The sequence below is a fragment of the Dasypus novemcinctus genome, chromosome 26 (assembly GCF_030445035.2).
Source record: "Dasypus novemcinctus isolate mDasNov1 chromosome 26, mDasNov1.1.hap2, whole genome shotgun sequence".
NCBI classification, from domain to species: domain Eukaryota; kingdom Metazoa; phylum Chordata; class Mammalia; order Cingulata; family Dasypodidae; genus Dasypus; species Dasypus novemcinctus.
In genome coordinates, this window is record NC_080698.1 from 34,726,248 (window position 1) to 34,746,563 (window position 20,316).

The window sequence follows — 20,316 nt, forward strand, 5'->3', positions numbered from 1 at the left end:
TGTTATTTCTTCTTGGTTGATTACCTCTTTTAATAATGTATGGTATCCTTCTTTGCCTCTTATAACAGCTTTTGACTTAAAGTCTCTTGATATTTGTATAGCTTTCTCAGCTGTTTTTGGTTACTATTTGCATGGGGTCTCTTTTTCTAGACTTACACATTCAACTTCTTTGGGTCTAAGGTGAGTTTCTCTTAAACAGCATATAATTGGATCATGCTTTTTTATGTATTCTGCCAATCTGTGTCTTTTGATTGGGGAGTTTAAACCATTAACCTTCAGAGTTATTACTGTAAAGGTATTGCTTACTCAGCCATTTTGCCCCTTTGGTTTTTATGTCATATCTTTTTAATTTTTTAAAAAAGATTTATTTATTTATTTCTCTTCCCTTCTCACCCCCCTCACCTCGGTTGTCTGTTCTCTGTGTCTGTTTGCTGCGTCGTCTTTGTCCGCTTCTGTTGTTGTCAGAGGCACGGGAATCTGTGTTTCTTTTTTTGTTGCGTCATCTTGTGTCAGCTCTCCGTGTGTGCGGCACCATTCCTGGGCAGGCTGCACTTTCTTTCGCACTGGGTGGCTCTCCTTACGGGGCATGCTCCTTGTGCGTGGGGCTCCCCTATGTGGGGAACCTCTGCGTGGCATGGCACTCCTTGGGCGCATCAGCACTTCGCATGGGCCAGCTCCACACGGGTCAAGGAGGCCCGGCGTTTGAACCGCGGACCTCCCATGTGGTAGACGGACGCCCTAACCACTGGGCCAAGTCTGCCGCCTATCATATCTTTTTTTTTGTCCCTCTTTTCCTTTATTGCAATTTCTTTTTCGATAAGTTGATCTTTTGTGATGTATTTGACTGATCTCTTTCTCATTTCTGATTCTTACATTTTTTAAACACTTTCTTTGTGGTTACCCTAGGGTTTATATTACACAACCAACACCAGTAACCATACTAATTTGAAAGGCTACCAATTTAGTAGCTTCAGTAGCATACTCATTCTCTGCTCCTATATTCCTGTTTCCCCTCTTTATGTTTTTGTCTTACTTTACCACTTTATATTTTGCATGACCACTCTCAGGTAATAAGCCTTTTTTTTTTTTTTTTTGGCTAAGCCATTTTATTGAGGGACTTCTAGGGGGTTGAAGAAGGGGTGGGGACAGGGTCCTGTATCAGCAAGTCAGCAAACCAGCAGGACCTCCCAGCCTCACAGCTGCAGAAAGCCCTTTTTGTTGTTCAGTTGTGTTCTGATTCTTGTAGGAATTAAAGGGTAAAGTTGTATATTTAGAATATTGTACTTTTGGGTGTTATATTTACCCTTTTAGTTACCCTTACCAATAATCTTCATTTCTTCACACTGTTCCAAACCATTCTCTCCTGTCTTTTCCTTTCAACCTGCAGAATTCCCTTTAGTAATTCTCATAGGATAGGTCTTTTGTTGAGGAACTCTCTCAATTTTTTGTTTATCTGAATATTTTAAACTTTTCCTCACTTAAAAAAAAATTCATGTGCATTTATATATACACACACAAATAACAAAAAACAGCTCCATGAGAATAGACAACCACCACACCAAGGAACAGAAAGAGTCTACGACTACAAGCGAGTCTCATCTATCAGCCATATGGAATCGAAGCCCGCTCTCAATTAGAGGTAGAGTGGCATCACCATCCCAGAATCCTTAGGATTGGGGAATAAAATATGGACTAGAGTTTACTTACTGTTATTCTACTATAGACTTAATTGTGATTCTAGCAATGGAAGAAATTATATCATTGATGTGGAGACAATGGCCACTGGAGGTGTGAAGTCAGGAAGAAGGACAAAGAGGTGTAATATGGGGACATTTTCAGGACTTGGAATTGCCCTGATATTGCAATGACAGATACAGTTTATTATATATATGGCCATAATCTACAGAATTGAGTGGGAGAGAGTATAAACTACTATGTAAACTGTAATCCATGCTAAGTGGCAGTGTTCCAAAATGTGTTTATCAATTGCAATGAATGTACCACACTAATTAAAGAAGTTGTTAATGTGGGGAAAAATGGGAGATGTGGTGAGTGGGGCATATGGGAATCCCTTCTTTTTTATGTAACATTTTATATAATCTAAGTATCTTTTAAAAATAAATAAAAAATATATTTTAAAAAAACCCAACGGAAACAACCAGAATGTTCAGAATGGTCATTAGGCATATATGGTTAAACACAAGTTTTCATTCAGTAATGACTATGGAAATTTTAACCTGTGTTTAGAAAAACTGTTCTCTAATACAAAGGAAATAATATACAAGGTATCAAATGTTCTTTTTCTAATGAATGAAGCAACTAATAAAGCTTTTATTTGTTAAAAAGTAACCAGTGATATTGATGGAAAAACAATTTAAAAAAACCCAACACAACAAAAATCAAAGCCCTCCAAAAAACCCTGACAACTTTCCCAATTTTCTTACTTCAAAACAAATGTCAAACTTGAGTTCCATTAGAATGTAGTTATTCTTCACACTAACAAATAGACCTAGATTATATATAAATACATATATAAAGCATTGCAAACAATTATTGAGCTTCATCTTCTGCCAGGTTCTTCATAAAAAGCAATTATAACCTGAGGCTACTTGGTTTTTGTCTCTTTTGCTAGCACCACATCGACCTCTTTGAATCTTTTTGTTTCATAAGAAATATTAATTTTCCACTGCTGTCTGTGATACCAGTTATGCATTCAAGAACAAGACCTCTAGCAGAGTATCTTGGTTTTTCTGCAGCATCTCTTCTTTGAGTTGCTGTCATCATATTTACTCAGATAATTTCTTTTTGTACCATCCTTTTCTTTACCAGCTTTTTGAGAATTAAGAAATATTTCAATTAACTGTGTTTCAGTTAACTCTGGGCAATCTGAATTTTCTTTACCCACCCAAGTATAGTCCGCATCTGCAAATGGCTTCCACTTTAGGAAATACTCTGCCTCTCCATTCACTATATGTAGATCCTGTTCTTTTTCTACCACAAATTCTTCAGCTCTGTCTCCTAAACCTTAACTCGGCTTTTTTTTTTTTTTTAAAAGATTTATTTATTTATTTTTTATTTATTTCTCCCCCCTCCCTCCAGTTGTTTGCTCTCTCTGTCCATTCACTGTGTGTTCTTCTGTGTCACTTTGTTGCATCATCTTGCTGCGTCAGCTCTCCATGTATGCGGTGCCACTCCTGGGCAGGCTGCACTTTTTTCGCACTGGGCGGCTTTCCTTATGGGGCCCACTCCTTGTGCGTGGGGCTCCCCCACAGTGGGGACACCCCTGCATGGCATGGCACTCCTTGCGTGCGTCAGCACTGTGTGTGGGCCATCTCATCACACAGGTCAGGAGGCCCAGGGTTTGAACCCTGAACCTCCCATGTGGTAGGTGGATGCTCTCTCTGTTGAGCCAAATCTGCCTCCCTCCATTTTGTCTTGTACCGTTTTCTGTTTGCAGTTTCTCCCCTAAAAAGGTAAAACAACTTATCATTCATAAACACATACTGCCAAACTCCACATTGACTGACTTCTTCTTTTCCTCTGTTGGTACTTAAGAATTCACACTAAAACTAACATATTTCCCTCATAATCCTTTAAATGATTAAAGATATTTTATCAGTGGCTCAAGGACAAAAAACCCAGCTCTCATTTTCCCAGCCAGTTCTAGAACATTTTAGTGGCCACTGACCACCATCTTAACTTGATTCCCCCGACACTTCCAAATTTCATTATTATTGTTATTATGGATGTCCTTCAGTGTCTTGCTTCTTGAAATGTGTTTCTTCAAAATGTTTTCTACTCTGCCGGCTGCATTCTCCATAAGATTTTTGTGAGAAGCTGATACTAGAGAACCCCACTACTGCGAAGGAATAATATATACTGCACCCTTGTAAACCTGAAAGGGAAATATGGGAAGAATGAATGAATAAAAGCAAAACAAAGATTAATTGGGAATGAGATCTCAGACAAAGGGCGAGGCTTATAAAAATCCTTAATTTTCAAAAAGCTGGCATTTGCATCAGGACATTTGCAGTGTCACAGAATCCGTTCTTAATTATAAGATTGGGATAAACCAAAACAAGTAAATATAATCTGGATGTTGAATTGAATGGAAGATTGGTAAAAATAAGTCACAATACACTGTAAATTGCTTTACAAAAAAATCATAACTATTTTCAAGAACTAGTTAAAAATTTGTAGGTGCACCCCACACCAGAGAACATTCCTTTTACATGTCTTATGGTAAATCACACTATTATTATGTTATTTTATATATTGTCAATTAATTGCACAAACATCAAAATAGATTGTGGAGCAGACCATAGGGAACAGGAGCAGACCATACATATATGGAAACTTGGTATATGGGGAAAGATAAACTAATCAGTAAATAGTATATCAGGAATACTCCAAAATTTTACTAGTGTTTAAAAATAAGAAATAATGTTTTTATTTCTTTCTGAATATCAACAGTACATGACCAATGCAAAAAATGGGAAAATACTAAAAGATAAACAAAATGAAAATTATCCATTAACTACCCAGTTGGAGATAATCACTAAATTTCAGTATGTTTCTTGCCAATTCGATAGTATTCTATGTATGTATTTATTAAAACTTGACATCCTGTCTAATAACCCTCTTTTCCCAACTCAGTATTTTTATGGGACACACAGTCTTGAAAATAAGATTTTTCATTGCATCACATACTGTTTTACCATAGTGTATTTAATAACTGCCTTTTTGTTTTTTGAACATTTAGTTTACTCTCCACTCATTACAATAAAAAGTAATTCTGCGTTCAACATTCTAATTGTACGTATCTGTTTATCACATTAGGATTCATTCCTATAAGTGGAAAGTATGAGTATTTGTATCAAGACTTTTGATATGTACTTAACAAATGTCCTCCAGTAAAACTGCATTCCATGCAGTTTTAGAGCGGTGTATAGAAACATCTGTTTCAGCTCAAGTATAATAATCTTTTAAAAAGTACCAATTTGGTAGTAGAGAATAAATTTAATTTGGATTTCATTCATTCCTAGTGAAGTTGAATGTTTTTACCTAGGTTTACTGTCCACAAAACATATTTTTGTGTTTGTGAATAGGTCCTTTGCAATCCCTGATCCAGAATTTCTCAACCATGACACTGTAGCATTTTCAGCTGAAATTTTTTGTGTTTAGGGGACTATCCTGTGTATTGTAGGACATTGAGCAGCATTAATGGCCTTTACTCATTGGAAACCAGCAGCATCCAACTCAGTTGTGACAACCAAAAATGCCTCCAAACATTGCTAGATGTTCCCTAGGGTACAGAATCATCCCCAGTTAAGGACCACTACTCCAGCCCCTTACTCTTTTTTTTTTTAATTTTTATTGAAGTGTATCATTCATACATGAATACACATGAACAATAAGTGTATAGTAAAGAGTGTGAACCTACAAAATAAACATACATAACATCACACAGGGATCTCGTCCATCACCCCTCCACCAACTCTTTGCATTGGTGTGAAACATTTGTTACAAACTATGCAAAAGCATCATCAAAATATTACTACCAACTATGTTCCTTATCTTACATTTGGTGTATTTTTCTCCCAACCCATACTATTTTTTTTTTCAGTGTGTTTTTGTTTCAGATATTGTAAACTTGCAAAACAGTCATACAGATGTGTAGATTTCCCATACAACTCCACACCCTGTTGGAATATTTGTTACGGATTATGAGAAAATATCATCAGACTATTACCACCAATCATGGTTCATAGCATACATTTGGCACACTTTTTCCATACACCTCCATTATCTACACAGTATAGCTTGGCATTAATGCAAGAATATTATAGTATTGCTGTTAACCACAGTCTATAGGTCACACCACTTGTAGTTTTCCCATGTTTCGCCATATTCCCACCACCCTGCAATGGTGATGTACGTCTGCTCTAGCTCACAGAAGGACTCTCTTTCATTTATACCCTTAACCACAATTCTCAACTGCCTCTGGGTTCACTGTGTTATTCAATCCCTAGATTATTCTTTAGCTTTCTTTCTACTGACATTTACTTCCCCAGACTACCTTTTTCAGTCACAATCCCATTTGTAAACCAGTTGTTATTATTCACTGTAATGTGTTACTATCAACTCTGTCCATCTCCACACTTTTACAGTCAAGTTAATTAAAACTTCTACGTACGTTAAGCATCCATAGTTCTTCTCAACCCTCTTCTTATCTCCTTATAACCTCTACTCTAGGTTTTATTTTTTATTTTTTATTTTTTTAAAGATTTATTTCTTTTATTTCTCTCCCCTCCCCCCGCCCCACCCCAGTTGTCTGTTCTCTGTGTCTGTTTGCTGTGTGTTCTTTGTCTGCTCTGTTGTTGTCAGCGGCACGGGAATCTGTGTTTCTTTTTGTTGTGTCATCTTGTGTCAGCTCTCTGTGTGTGTGGCACCATTCCTGGGCAGGCTGCACTTTCTTTCGCGCTGGGTGGCTCTCCTTATGGGGCGCACTCCTTGCGCGTGGGGCTCCCCCACACGGGGGACACCCTTGCGTGGCACGGCCATCCTTGCATGCATCAGCATTGCGCGTGGGCCAGCTCTTCATGGGTGAAGGAGGCCCGGGGTTTGAACTGCGGACCTCCCATGTGGTAGACGGACGCCCTGACCACAGGGCCAAGTCTGCTTCCTTACTCTAGGTTTTAATTCCATATGTTTATTATTTGTATTTAGTTCATATTAATGAGGCCATGTAATATTTGTCTTTTGTGTCTGACTTACTTCGCATAGTATAATGTCTTCAAGACTCATCTGTTTTATCACATATGTCCAATTTCATTTCTTCTTATTGCAGCATAGTATTCCACGTATGTATATACCACATTTTTTTAATCCGTTCATTGGTGGATGGATACTTGGGTTGTTTCCATCTTTTGGCAATTGTGAACAACGCCGCTATTAACATTGGTGTGCACATGTCTGTTTGTGTCATAGTTTTTAGTTCTTCTGGATATATTCCTAGTAGAGGAATTGCTGGGTCATATGGCAGTTCTATATTTAGCTTCCTGAGGAACTGCCAAACTGTCTTCCACAGAGGCTGCACCATTTTACATTCCCACCAACAGCGAAGGAGTGTTCCTATTTCTCCACATCCTCTCCAGCACTTATTGTTGTCAGTTTTTTTAATAATGGCTATTTTTTGTGGTGTTAGATGATATCTTGTTGTTTTAATTTGCATTTCCCTAATAGCTAGTGATATGGGACATTTTTTTCATGTGCTTTTTGGCCATTTGTATTTCCTCTTTGGAGAAATGTCTGTTTAGATCTTTTGCCCATTTTTAAATTTGATTGCTTGCTCTTTTATTGTTGAGTTGTATGATCTCTTTATATAGAATGGAAATCAAACCCTTATCAGGTAAGTGGTTTCCAAATATTTTCTCCCATCGACTGGGCTGCCTTTTCACCTTCTTGATGAAGTCCTTCGAATCACAGAAATGTTTAAGTTTGAGGCGGTCCCATTCATCTATGTTTTCTTTTGTTGCTCCTGCTTTTGGTGTAAGGTTTAAGAATTCACCACCTACCACCAGGTCTTGAAGATGTTCCCCTACATTTTCTTCTAGGAGTTTTATTGTACCTCCTTTTATATTTAGGTCTTTGATCCATTTTGAGTTAATTTTTGTATAAGGTATGAGGTAGGGGTCTTCTTCCTTTCTTTTGGCTATGGATATCCAGTTCTCTCAACACCATTTGTTGAATAAACGGTTCTGCCCCAACTGGGAGGGCTTGACAGGCTTGTCAAAAATCACTTGGCCGTAGGTGTGAGGGTCTGTTTCTGAACCATCAGTTTGGTTCCATTGGTATATGTGTCTATGTTTATGCCAGTACCATGCTGTTTTTACCACTGTAGCTAGGTAATGTGATTTAAAGTCTGGAAGTGAGAGTCCTCCAACTTCACTTTTCTTTTTTAAGATGTTTCTGGCTATTCAGGGCCTCTTACCCTTGCAGATAAATTTGATCACCGTGTTTTCTATTTGCTTAAAAAATGTTGGTGGAATTTTTGTTGGGATTACATTGAATCTGTGTATCAATTTGGGGTAGAATTGACATCTTAATGATATTTTGTCTTCCAATCCATGAGCATGGAATGTTCTTCCAAATATTTAGTTCTTTTTTTCCCTTACTCTTAAAATTGTGCTTTTCTTATTGTCATAGTATTTTTGAAATAGCAAATTACTATGCTTTTCAAGTATATATAAACGTATCTTTTGGGTTCTGTTTTGGTAATGGCTGCTTCAAAAATCAAACTTGTTATTTTTAGCAAGTGACACAAAAATATATTAATTTAAATGATACTGTTTTGAAACTGTCTTTGAAACATTATATATTACGTTGTTCGTACACACCCAGCTATCTAAAGGTGGCATGATACCTGCTCTTAACAGTCAAGTTCTGAAAGTATTTGCCACTAAAAGTGAATTTTTTTTGAATTAGAGTGATAATTATCTCACAATGATTGTACACATAAATATGGAGCCAATCAGATGGAAAAGAAAGCTTCAGTAGGTAACACCAACTTTCAGATGATAGTTCAAGGTAAACTTGGGTTTCTTTCTTTGGCAACCTGTATATTCACGATAAGGGAATTCTAACATGTCCAAAGATTCAAGTTACTATACCCTTCACTCACCTGTCTACCCTTAACAACTTAAAAAAAATAAATCAAGAAAACAGAGGCTTCATGTTAACTTCCTTTATGTTTAAGTCTTGATTAGCCTTTGAGCCCTTGCTGAAAATCTTGGTAAAATCTGTTAATATACCATTATGGTCCCTTCCCTTCCACAAAACAGATGAACTAAACAAAGAAACATCTCCTCTCATGGCTGACTTAGGCTGCAGAAAGCTAACTAAGAGGGTCTTGGGTGTTTTAAATAGCATAGTCAAATGTCTGAAATTAACCTACTTTCCTTCCTGCTCCTAGAAAATCTCCCCACAGATTGGCCTATTCCTTCTACCCCACATTTGCCATAGCCCAGGTAAGACTTGGGCCCTTTCTTCACTCTTCCAATTGATCCCATAACATCAAGGTCAACAATAGTTAGAAATTCTAGAAGAAATATAAGACATTGATAACTGACTAACAAAATTAGTTTTTAAAATAAGATATAAAGACATTAAACAAGTAGAAAGTAAAATATAATATTTGCAGAAATTTTAGTGATGCTACAACAGAAGCTAGAAAAAAAGAAAAAATTAATGTGGGCTTAGAGCCATCAAGGAAAGGCTTCAGAACAAAGTTGGGATTTTTAAAGGGAGAAGTATAGGAATGAAGTAAAGACAGGAAAATCCTGGCACTACTGAAATTTTGGGCCAGGAAAGTTCTGTGCTTTGGCTGCCTGTCCTGTGCAGTGTAGGATGTTTAACAACATCCTAAGCTTGTATGCCCTTGGTACCAGTAGCATCATCCACCCTTCCTCCCCCAATTGTGAAAACCAAAAATGTATCTAAAAATTGTTAAAATGAACCCTGAGGAGGAAAATGGCCCTGGTTGAGAACCACTGCAATACACAATTCCTTTTGTTAAGAATTACATTGGTTCCCGAGAAATAGGCTGGAAAAACCAGAGTTGCAAGATCAGAGTATCACAAAATTAGAATGACAAAAATAGCATGGATACAAATCTTAAAAAAAAAAAAAATTCTAAAAGGCAGATGATTCTTTTAAAAGTAAATACTCAGCACTGAAACCTGCCTCGTGAATCACTTTCAGTTGTTTGGGAAAATGGGCTGTTATTATCTGACTTAATTTTTTTTCTTGCATGTGATCATCTCTGTATTGAGAATGGTGGAGCATCCAAAAAAAATCTCCATTATACACAAACCCAGAGAAGTAGCAATAACTTCAGTTTTTGCTCTGGAAGGACACATACAATTTCTTTTATTGAAATACAAAAATGGTAAAAATTATTGTACACATTTCATCTTGGAGAATCTAGAGTTTGATATTGAGGCTCTAAGTATCTTCAACAGTATTTGCAATACTAGTTTTTTTTTGTTTTTTTTTTAAGATTTATTATTTATCTTCTCGGCGCCACCGCCTGCGCTCACTGTCTGTTCTCTCTTGTCATACACTGTGCGTTTTTCTATGTCTGCTTGTCTTCTCTTTAGGAGGCACCAGGAACGGATCCTGGCACCTCTGGCGTGGAAGAGAGGCACCCAATCACTTGAGCCACTTCACCTCCCTGGTTTGGTGTGTCTCATTGTCTTTCCTCTGTGTCTCTTTTTTTCTTGCGTCATCTTATTGCATCAGTTTGCTGCGCTGGCCAACTCCATGGCAAAGGCCAGCTTCACCTCCACCAGGAGGCCCCAGGAACCAAATCCAGAACCCCACAGTATGGTAGATTGGAGCCCAAGTGTTTGAGCAACATCTGCTTCCCGCTAGTTTTTAATATTGTAGTTTTTGTCTATTTTGTGTTATTTTATATACAGATTTATATTACTGTCTTAAATTTTGACCCAAAATTATGTGGTACTTTAAAATTACCAATCAAATGAGAATTTAATTATTAAGAATGAACTTTTCTATGTCTATATACTCCCAAAAGGAAGAAGAAAAATTAGAGTCATTATAAGCAAATATCTAAAGCAAGAAAATCATGTGCTCTGGTTCACGGACTGTGTGAACATGTGAAAATGAACATATTAAACCTGAAATGGATAGAGGAGTTACCTCACAAGATGGAGGAGCAAGAAGGTCCAAATACACAGTCTACCCAACTAAAACAGTAAAAATAAGCAGAAACTCTCTGAATCATCTTTCCCAGAATTCTGGGAAAGAGTCAAAGGTCAAAGCAATCAAAGGAATACTGAATCAATAAGTTGACATAAAAATGGTAGAAGTGAAAGAAATCAGACATAAGGTACTACATAGTTTGTTTTGACTCCATCTATATAAAATGTAAATATAAATAAATCTATAGAGATAGAATTAGGTTAGCATTTATGAATGGCATGGGAAGGATAGAGGAATTGAGAGGTAGCTTTTAGGGGATAAGGGGTTTTTCTTTTTGGAGTAATGAAAATAATTTAATATTGATTGCAGTGATGAATGCACACCTGTGATTTTATCAAAAGCCACTGAATGTACACTTCAGGTGGACTGTATGATTTGTGAATATATTTCAATAAAATTGCTTAATAAAAAAGATTAAATGCCAACTGTGTGAGAAGGCAATGGTATAACATTTAAAGTACTGAAAGAGTAAACCTGTCAACCAAGAATTCTGTATCTGGTAGAAAAGTCCTTCAAAATTTAAGGAAAAAGAAGACTCCTCAGTAAATAAAAGGTGAGGGAGCTCCCTCTCACTAGACATGTCCTAAAAGAAACACTAAAGGAAGTCTTTCAGGATGAAAGGCAAGGACACTAGGCAGTCTTCACAGACTTGAAGCCACATAAAGAAATAAAGATCCCCACTCAGCTAACATGGGGTTGAAGAAGGTCAACCACCACACTAGGGAGCCAAGAGTGCCTACAGCTGAAAGCAGGAGGATTGCATCCAGCATCCATGTGGAATCTAAGCCCCCTCTTGATATAGACGTGGAGTGGACACAACCATTCCAGGGTCCACAGGATGGAGGAATAGAGTATGGATTAGAGTGGACTTACTGATATTCTATTCATGAACTGTCGTGATTAGTAATTGAAGAAAATGTGGCATTGGTGTGGAGAAAGTGGCCATGGTGGCTGCCGGGGGTAGGGAATGGGAGGAAAAGATGAGCTGTGGGGGCGTTTTCAGGACTTGGAGTTGTCCTGGGTGGTGCTGCAGGGACAGTTACGGGACATTGTGTATCCTCCCATGGCCCGCTGGGTGGAATGTGGGAGAGTGTGAGCTATGATGTGGACCATTGATCATGAGGTGCAGTGGTGCTCAGAGATGTATTCAGCAAATGCAATGAATGTCTCATAATGATGGAGGAGGTGGTTGTTATGGGGGGAGGAGTGAGTTGAGGGGGGTGGGGGGTATATGGGACCTCATATTTTTTGAGTGTAATATTAAAAAAATAAAGACCAAAAAAAAAAAAAGATCCGCCGTAAAGGTAACTGCACCAGTATTAATGTATTCTTGGTTTGTAGTTGTACTTTTTATTTCTTGCATGACCTAAAGTGCAAGTGCATGAAAAAAAATTATATATCCAAATTATTGGGTACACATACGTAAAGAAGTAATTTGTGACAAGAACAACATAAGAGGGGTTAGATTTGAAAGAATATAGTTTGTATATGTTATTGAAAGTTAAGTTAGTATCAATGCAAAGTAAACTGCTATAATTTTAGGATAAGTATAACTCCCATGGTAACCACAAAGAAAATATATACAGTAAAGGACATGAGAATGGAATTAAAATGAATTACTACATAAGACCAAATTAACACAAAAGAAAGCAGTAATGGAGGAAATGAGGGACAAAAAAAACTACGAGACATAAAAAAAACAATGGCAACATGACTGATATCCTGCCTTATCAGTAATTAGTTTAAAAGTAAATGATTTAAACTTGTTGTATTAATCAACCAAAAGGGGTGCTGATGGAAAATATCAAAAATCTTCTGACTTTTATAAAGGGTATTAATTTGGGGTAAAAGCTTACAGTGACATGGCCCTAGAGAGTCCAACTCAAGGTAACATAAGTACTTCCTCACCAAATGTCTGTTGCCATGTGTTGAAGCAAGATGGTAGTGAGGTCTGTGAGGGTTTGACCTTCCTCTTCCTCTTAAGGGTCTGTGGGCCCAGTTTCTTCCTATCTTGGCTGTAGATTGAAGGGCTTGTTTCCCAGCTCAGGGTCAGCTGTAGACTATCAGGCTAATGGCACGTCTCTTCCTGGGTGGCAGGATCAAAGTTATTTCTTTTCTGTGTATTTCTTTTTATGCCTTCGTGGTTGAGTGTCTGTATAGCCCAACAAGGGCATGGCTGTTCAGCCCTGCATGCCCTGATGACATGGTCAAATCAAAGTCCTAACTTGATTTAATCAAGTAAACATAAAGCCTTTGAATTTAAATCAATCTAAGGGCATTGTGCCCAGAGGAACAGACCAGTTTACAAACATAATCAGTGTCTTTTTTTGGAATTCATAAATAATGTCCAGACTGCCACACATCCCAATCAAAAGACAAATATTGGCAGAATGGATAAAAACAAATCATCCAAGTATGTGCTGTATACAGAAGATGCACGTAAGATTCAAAAACACAAAAACTTTGAAAGTCAAAGGATAGAAAAAATATTACATGCAAATTGTTACCAAAAGAGAGCTGGGAGTGGCTATATTATTAAGACAAAATAGACTTTAGATCACATCTGATATGAGAGAAAGAGTATTATACTTTGATAAAAAGATCAGTTCATCAAGAAGATAACAATTTTAAACAATTATGGACCTAACCACACAGCCCCAAAATATATAAACCAAACATGATAGAACTGAAGGAAGGAAGAGTCTCCAGTAATCGTTAGGAATGTTAGTGTATACCACTTTCAATAATGGGTAGAATATCTAGAGAGAAGAGCAGTAAAGAAATAGAGGTCTTGAACATTGTATACCAACTATGCCTAGCATATGCTTAGAACACTCCACCCAACAACAGCAAAATGCACATTCTTCTGAAGTCATTGTCCAAGGTTGGCCATGTTAGGCAACAGAACAATCCTCAGTACATTTAAAAAGACTGAAATTATACAAAACATCTACCCTAAGCACAATTTAGAATGAAACTAAAAATAAAAAAGAGGGAGAAATGGAAAATTCACAGTGATGTAGAAATGAAAAACATACACTCCTGAACAAAGAATGGGTCAAAGAAGAAATCGTAAGGGAAATTGGAAAATTCTTAGAGACTACTGATAAAACACAACATACCAAAACTTATGGGATGTAGTAAAGGCATTGCTTGTGCTTTGTAACCGTAAATGCCTATTATTAATTTATTTTTCCTCCTCTTACCCCTCCCCCCACCCTGCTGTTTTTGCTGTCTGTGTCCATTTGCCGTGTGATCTTCTGTATCTGTTTCTCTTTTTGTCTTCTCATCTTTTTCCTCCAGGATTCACCTGGATTCGATCCTGGGGGCCTCTGATGTGGAAAGAGGTTCCCTGTCAGTTGGCCATCTCAGTGCCTGGTTTCTGCTGTGCTTCACCTTGACTCTCCCCTTTGTCTCTTTTTGTTGCGTCGTCATCTTGCTATGTGACTCACTTGTGTGATCACTGGATGATCATGCAGACATGCTTTTTCTTTCACCAGGAGGTCCCAGGGGTTGAACCCCGGTCCTCCCGTTGAGTAGGCAGAAGCCCTATCACTTGAACCACATCTGCTTCCCAATGGGTGTATTTAAAAAACTGAGGGTGTCAAATCAATAACCTAACTTCAGGTTGATGAACTAGAAAGAAAAAAAGAGCAAACTATACCTAGAGTTAGCAGATGGATGGAAATAAACATTAGCACAGATATAAATGAAACAGAAAAACCATTGGGAAATTAAGTGAAGCCAAAAGTTGGTTCAGTAAAACCAATGCAAATGACAGTTAAGTAGACCAATAAAGGAGAAGACTCAAATAACTAAAACAGAAATGAAATTAGGGGAAAACACTATTGACCATACAGAAAAAATAGACTGTAAGAAGATATTATAAGCAACAGTATGCCAACAAATTAGAGAATCTAGATGAAATAGACAATTAGTAGAAATACACAATCTCTTGACCCAGGAAAAGGAGAAAATCTCAACAGTCCTATAAGTAAAGAGATTGAATCAGTAATAAAAACCTTCCAATAGAGAAAAGCTAGGAGATGACTACACTGGTGACTTTGCACAAACATTCAAAGAAGAATTAACACCAGTCCTTCACAGAACTCTTCCAAAAATTCCTATTTTATACTCTGAGCCAGCATTATTCTAATACTAAAACCAGAAGCAAAAAGAAAGATATCACAAGAAAAACTTATAGACGAATTTTTCCTTAGAAATATAGATGCAAAAATCTTAAACAAAATCCTAGCAAATCAAATCCAACAGTACATTAAAAGGAATATACATCATGAATAAGTGGAATTTACCCTGGGAATGCGAGGATAGTCCAATATATGAAAACCAGTCAATTTAATAAGCCACATTAATAGGAGAAGAAAATCCACACAATCATCTCAAGTGATGTAGAAAAAGCACTTGACAAAATTCAACACCCATTTGCCATGAAGACACCCAGAAAACTAGTTATAAAAGGGAACTTCTTCAACATGGCAAACGGCATGTATGAAAACCCACATATAACATTATGCTAATGGTAAATGACTGAAAGTCTTTTTCCTGAGTTCAGATCAAGACAGGAGTACCCACTTTCAGTAGTGCTATTCACTGTTGTTCTGGAAGTCATTGCCAGAGCATTTAGGCAAGAAAAAGAAAATATATCCAGATTGGGTAAGAAGGAACAAAAATTTTTCTATTCACAGATGACATAATCCTACATGTAGAAAATCCCAAAGAATCCACAAGGAAATTACTAGAACTAATGAATGATTCAGGAAAGTTACAGCATACAAGATTAACACAAAAACATTGTTTTGTTTTTATACACTTGCAATGAACAGTCCAAAATGAAAATTAGGAAGACAATTCTATTTACAACAGCATCTAAAAGAATAAAGTAGAATAAGTTAAAACCTGAAAAAAAGTGACAGTGCATCCCATGTTAATGGGTTGAAGATTTACTGTTAGGATATCAGTACTATCCAAAGTGATCTACAGATTCAACCCAGTCTCTATCACAATTTTGGCAGGTTTTTTTGCAGAAGTGGAAAAACTGATCCTCGAAATCATATGTAATTCTGTGGGGATTGGCATAGCCAAAATAATAGTGCAAAAGAAGAGCAAAGTTGTAAGACCCACACTTCCTGACTTCAAAACTTAATACGAAGCTACAATAATCAAAACGGTGTAGTCGTCATATGTATAGACAAATAGACCAAAGGAATAAAATTGACAGTCCAGACCCATACATCCATGGCCAAGTGGCAAGGTTTCCAAGTAGATTAAATGGTGTTGGGAAACTGGCTGTCCACATGGAGAAAAACTAAAGATTAATTCCTGCCTCATCATATTTTAAAAATTAATTCAAAATGTATCAGTGACTTAAAATAAGAGCTAAAACTATTAAACTCTTAGGAAAAGCATCAGAGAAAATCTTTAGGACCTTGAATTGGGCAGTGATGTACTTGATAGGAAATGAAAGAATACATGAGCAACAGAAGAAAAAAATAGATAATTGAACTTCATCAAAATAAAAATCTTTCTACAGCAAAGTTCATTAAGAAGAAATAAAAAGCCAGCCCACAGAATCAGAAAATACTGCAGATCATATACCTGATTAAGAGTTAAAATATCCAGAATAAAGAATTCTAACAACTAAGCAACAAAAACAATAAAAAATGGGCATAGGACTTGAATAGGTATCTCACCAAAAAGATACACAAATGGCCTTTTATTTATATGGCTCAGCATCATTAGTCATTAGGAAAATGTAAATCAAAACCACAATGAGATACTATATCTAGGTCAACTATTATTTAAAAATAAATAAAATATTGGGGAGGATGTGGATAAACTCAGACCATGTACATTGTTGGAGCGAATGTAATGGTGCTGCTTCTGCAGTTTGGTTCCTGTAAAGGTCAGACATCAAATTACTATGTAACAAAATTGCTGGCCAAAAGTCTTTACCCGGCAAACTTTCCTTCAAAAATGAGGGAGGATGGTACTCACTTCAGCACATACACTAAAATTGGAATGATACAGAGAAGATTAGCTTGGTGCCTGTGGAAGGATGACAAGCAAGTTCATGAAGCATTATATATTTTTTTCTTCAAGAACATGAACAAAATCGACAACCCCTTAGCTAGACTGACAAAAAAAGAGAAGATGCAAATAAGTGAAGTAAAAAATGAAAATGGGGACATTACTGATGACCCCACAGAAATAAGAGAGATCATAAGAGGATACTATGAACAACTGTATGCCAAAAAACTAGACAATGTAGACAAAATGGAAAAATTCCTAGGAAAGTATGAACAACCTACATGGACCCTAGAAGAAATAGAAGACCTCACTAAACCAATCAAGTAAAGATATTGAAATAATTATCAAACAGTTCCCCAAAATGAAAACTCAGGACCAGATGGTTTCACAGGTGAGTTCTTCCAAGCATAAAAAGATTTAATATCAGTCTTATTCAAGCTCTTCCAAAAAATTGAACAAGAAGGAATGCTGCCAAATTCTTTCTGTGAAACCAATACCAGCCTAATACCAAAACCAGGTGAAGATATTATCCATTTCACTAGTGAATGCATATGCAAAACTCCTTGCCAAAGTATTTGCTAATTGAATCCAACGCATTAAAAGAATTATTCATTATAGTCAAGTGGGTTTTAAACTGGGTATGCAAAGGTGGTTAAACACAAGAATATTAGCATAAGACATCATATTAATCAAAGAAGAAAAAGCACATGATCCTATTGATACAGAAAAGGCATTTGACAAAATGGAGCATCCTTCATTTGTTAAAAATACTGCAATAGGAATTGAAGGACACTTTATCAACATGATAAAGGCCAGATATGGAAAAACTCACAGCTAACATTGTACTCAGTGATGAAAGACTGAAAGCTTTCCCATTAAGATCAGGGACAAGACAGGTGCCCGCCTGTCACCACTGTTATTCAGTGTAGTGCTACAAGATCTAGCTAGTGCAGTTAGGCAAGAAAAGGAAATCCAAATCAGAAAGGAAGAAGTATAAAATTTTTGTTATTCACAGATGATATGATCCTATATCTAGAAAGTCCTGAAAAATATACAATAAAGCTGCTAGAGCTAATAAATGATTTCAGTAGACTGTCAGGATACAATACACAAAAATCATGGTGTTCCTGTATACTAGTAATGTGCAATCTGAGGAGGAAGTCAGGAAAAGAATTCCATTTACAGTAATAACAACTGAAAGAATCAAGTATTTGGGAATAAATTTAACCCAGGATGTAAAGTAATTGTATTCAGAAAACAACATGCATTGCTAAAAGAAATTTTAAAAGACCTAAATCATTAGAAGAACATTGCATGCTCATGGATTGGAAGACTAAATATCAGTGTCAGTTCTACCTGAATTGATGTACCGATTCAATGCAATCCTGATAATTCCACAAGTATTTTTTATACAAATGGAAACACAGTTATATTTATTTGAACATGTAAGCGGCCTTGAATGGCCAGAAACTTCTTGAAAAGGAAAAGCAAATTTGGAGGACTCTCACTTCCTAGCTACATATATTAAATATATTACTTAGCTACAGTGATAAAAACAGCATGGTACGGTTGTAAAGACCCAAACCCAAACCCAACCAGCTGGTTAAGAACAGTCTGTTCAACAAATGGTTCTGGGTCAACTATATATCCATAGCCAAAAGAAAGAAAAGACCCCTATCTCACACCTTATACAAAAATTAACTCAAAATGGATCACAGACCTAAATATAAAACTAGAACAATTAAGCTCCTAGAAGAAAACGTAGGAAAACATCTTCAAGACTTGGTGGTAGGTCATGCATTTATAAATCTTATACTGAAAGCACAGGCAATGAAAGAAAACCTGGATAAATGGGACCTCTTCAGACTTTTGTAATTCAAAGGATTTCACTAAGAAGGTTAAAAGGCAGGCCACTCAGTGGGAGAAAATATTTGGAAACCACATATCCAATAAGGGTTTGATTTCCACTCTGTATAAAGAGATCATACAATTCAATAATAATAAAGAGCAAGCAATCCAATTTAAAAATCGCCAAGACATTTCTCCAAAGAGGGCTGAATGGCTGAAAAATGCCATGAAATGGCTGAAAAAAGCACATGAAAAAATGCTCCATATCACTAACAGGGAAATAGAAATGAGAATGACAGTGAGATATCATCTCACGTCGCATAGAATGGCCAGTATTTAAAAAAACAACAAGTGCTGGAGAGGATGTTGAAAAATAGGAACCACTCTGTCACTGTTGGTGTGATTGTAAAATTGTGCAGCATCTGTAGAAAACAGTTTTGGTGTTTTTTTCAAGAAGCTAAAAATAGAACTGCCATATGATCCAGTAATTCCACTACTAGGAATATATCCAGAAGAACTGAAAACTGTGAGACAGACAGACATCGATGGTCATAGTAGCGTTATTCACAATTCCCAAAGATGGAAACAACTGAAGTGTCCATCAGCCAATGAATGGATAAACAAAATGTGCTGTGTGTGGTGGGTGTATGTGCGTGCGTGCGTGTGTGTGTGTTTGTGTATACACACACACCCCTTCCCCCCCATTTGTTGGAATACTATGCTGCAGTAAGAAGAAATGAAATTGGGACAATGACAACATGGATGAATCTTGAAGACATTATGCTCAGTGAAATAAACCAGACATGAAAGGACAAATAGTGCATGACTCATTATTATGAACTAAATATGAAAAATAAATGCATCAAGTTAAAACCTAGCGTATAGATTATTAGGAGATAAGAGGAGGACTGTGAAGGAGTACCGATGCTTGATGTATGTTTAAGTTTTAATTAACTTAACTATAAAAGTGTGGAAATGGATAGAGGTGATGGTGACATATAGTGAGCAGCAGCTGGTTTATAAATGGCATTGTGGCTGAAAAGGTTAGTCTAGGGATGTAAATGCCAATTGAAAGAAAGCTAGAGAATAATCCAGGGACTGAATAATACAGTGACCTCAGAGGTGGATAAGAATTGTGATTAATAGTACAAATGCAAGAATGTCCTTCCGTGAACTAGAACGCATGTACATTACTTTTGTGGGGTGGTGGGAAGGTGGAGAAATATGGGAAAAATACAATTAATGTAACCTTTGGGCTATAGTTAACTGCAATACTGTAATCTTGGCATCAATGTCAAAGGTGTACTGTGTTAATAATGGGTTATGGAAAAATATACTAAATGTGTTCTATGGACCATTGTTGGTAATTGATGATGATATCTCATAATCTGTAACAAATGTTGCACAGTGGTGTGGTATGTTGATGAAGGGTTCTTGTATGGGAATTCTGCACATGTGCATGATTGTTTTGTAAGTTCACAACTTCTGTAACAAAAAATGTATTTAAAAAATAATACAAATCTCGTAAATAGAACTCCACCATACCTCTACGTTCCTACATCTATTAATACCAATTTTAACATTTGTCACATCTGCTCTGTCCTTTTATTTAATCCATTTTCGAACATTTAAAGG

At 36.7% G+C, this 20,316-nt stretch overlaps 1 protein-coding gene and 1 non-coding gene across 2 annotated transcripts in view; both read left to right on the top strand.

The window, feature by feature from the left end:
* Positions 1-20,316, top strand: part of PPP4R2 (protein phosphatase 4 regulatory subunit 2) — an 87,501-nt gene that overhangs the window by 39,621 nt on the left and 27,564 nt on the right. The window lies entirely within an intron of this gene.
* Positions 16,793-16,896, top strand: LOC111763616 (U6 spliceosomal RNA). Its single transcript, XR_002796454.1, has one exon. It is a non-coding gene; the product is annotated as a U6 spliceosomal RNA (small nuclear RNA).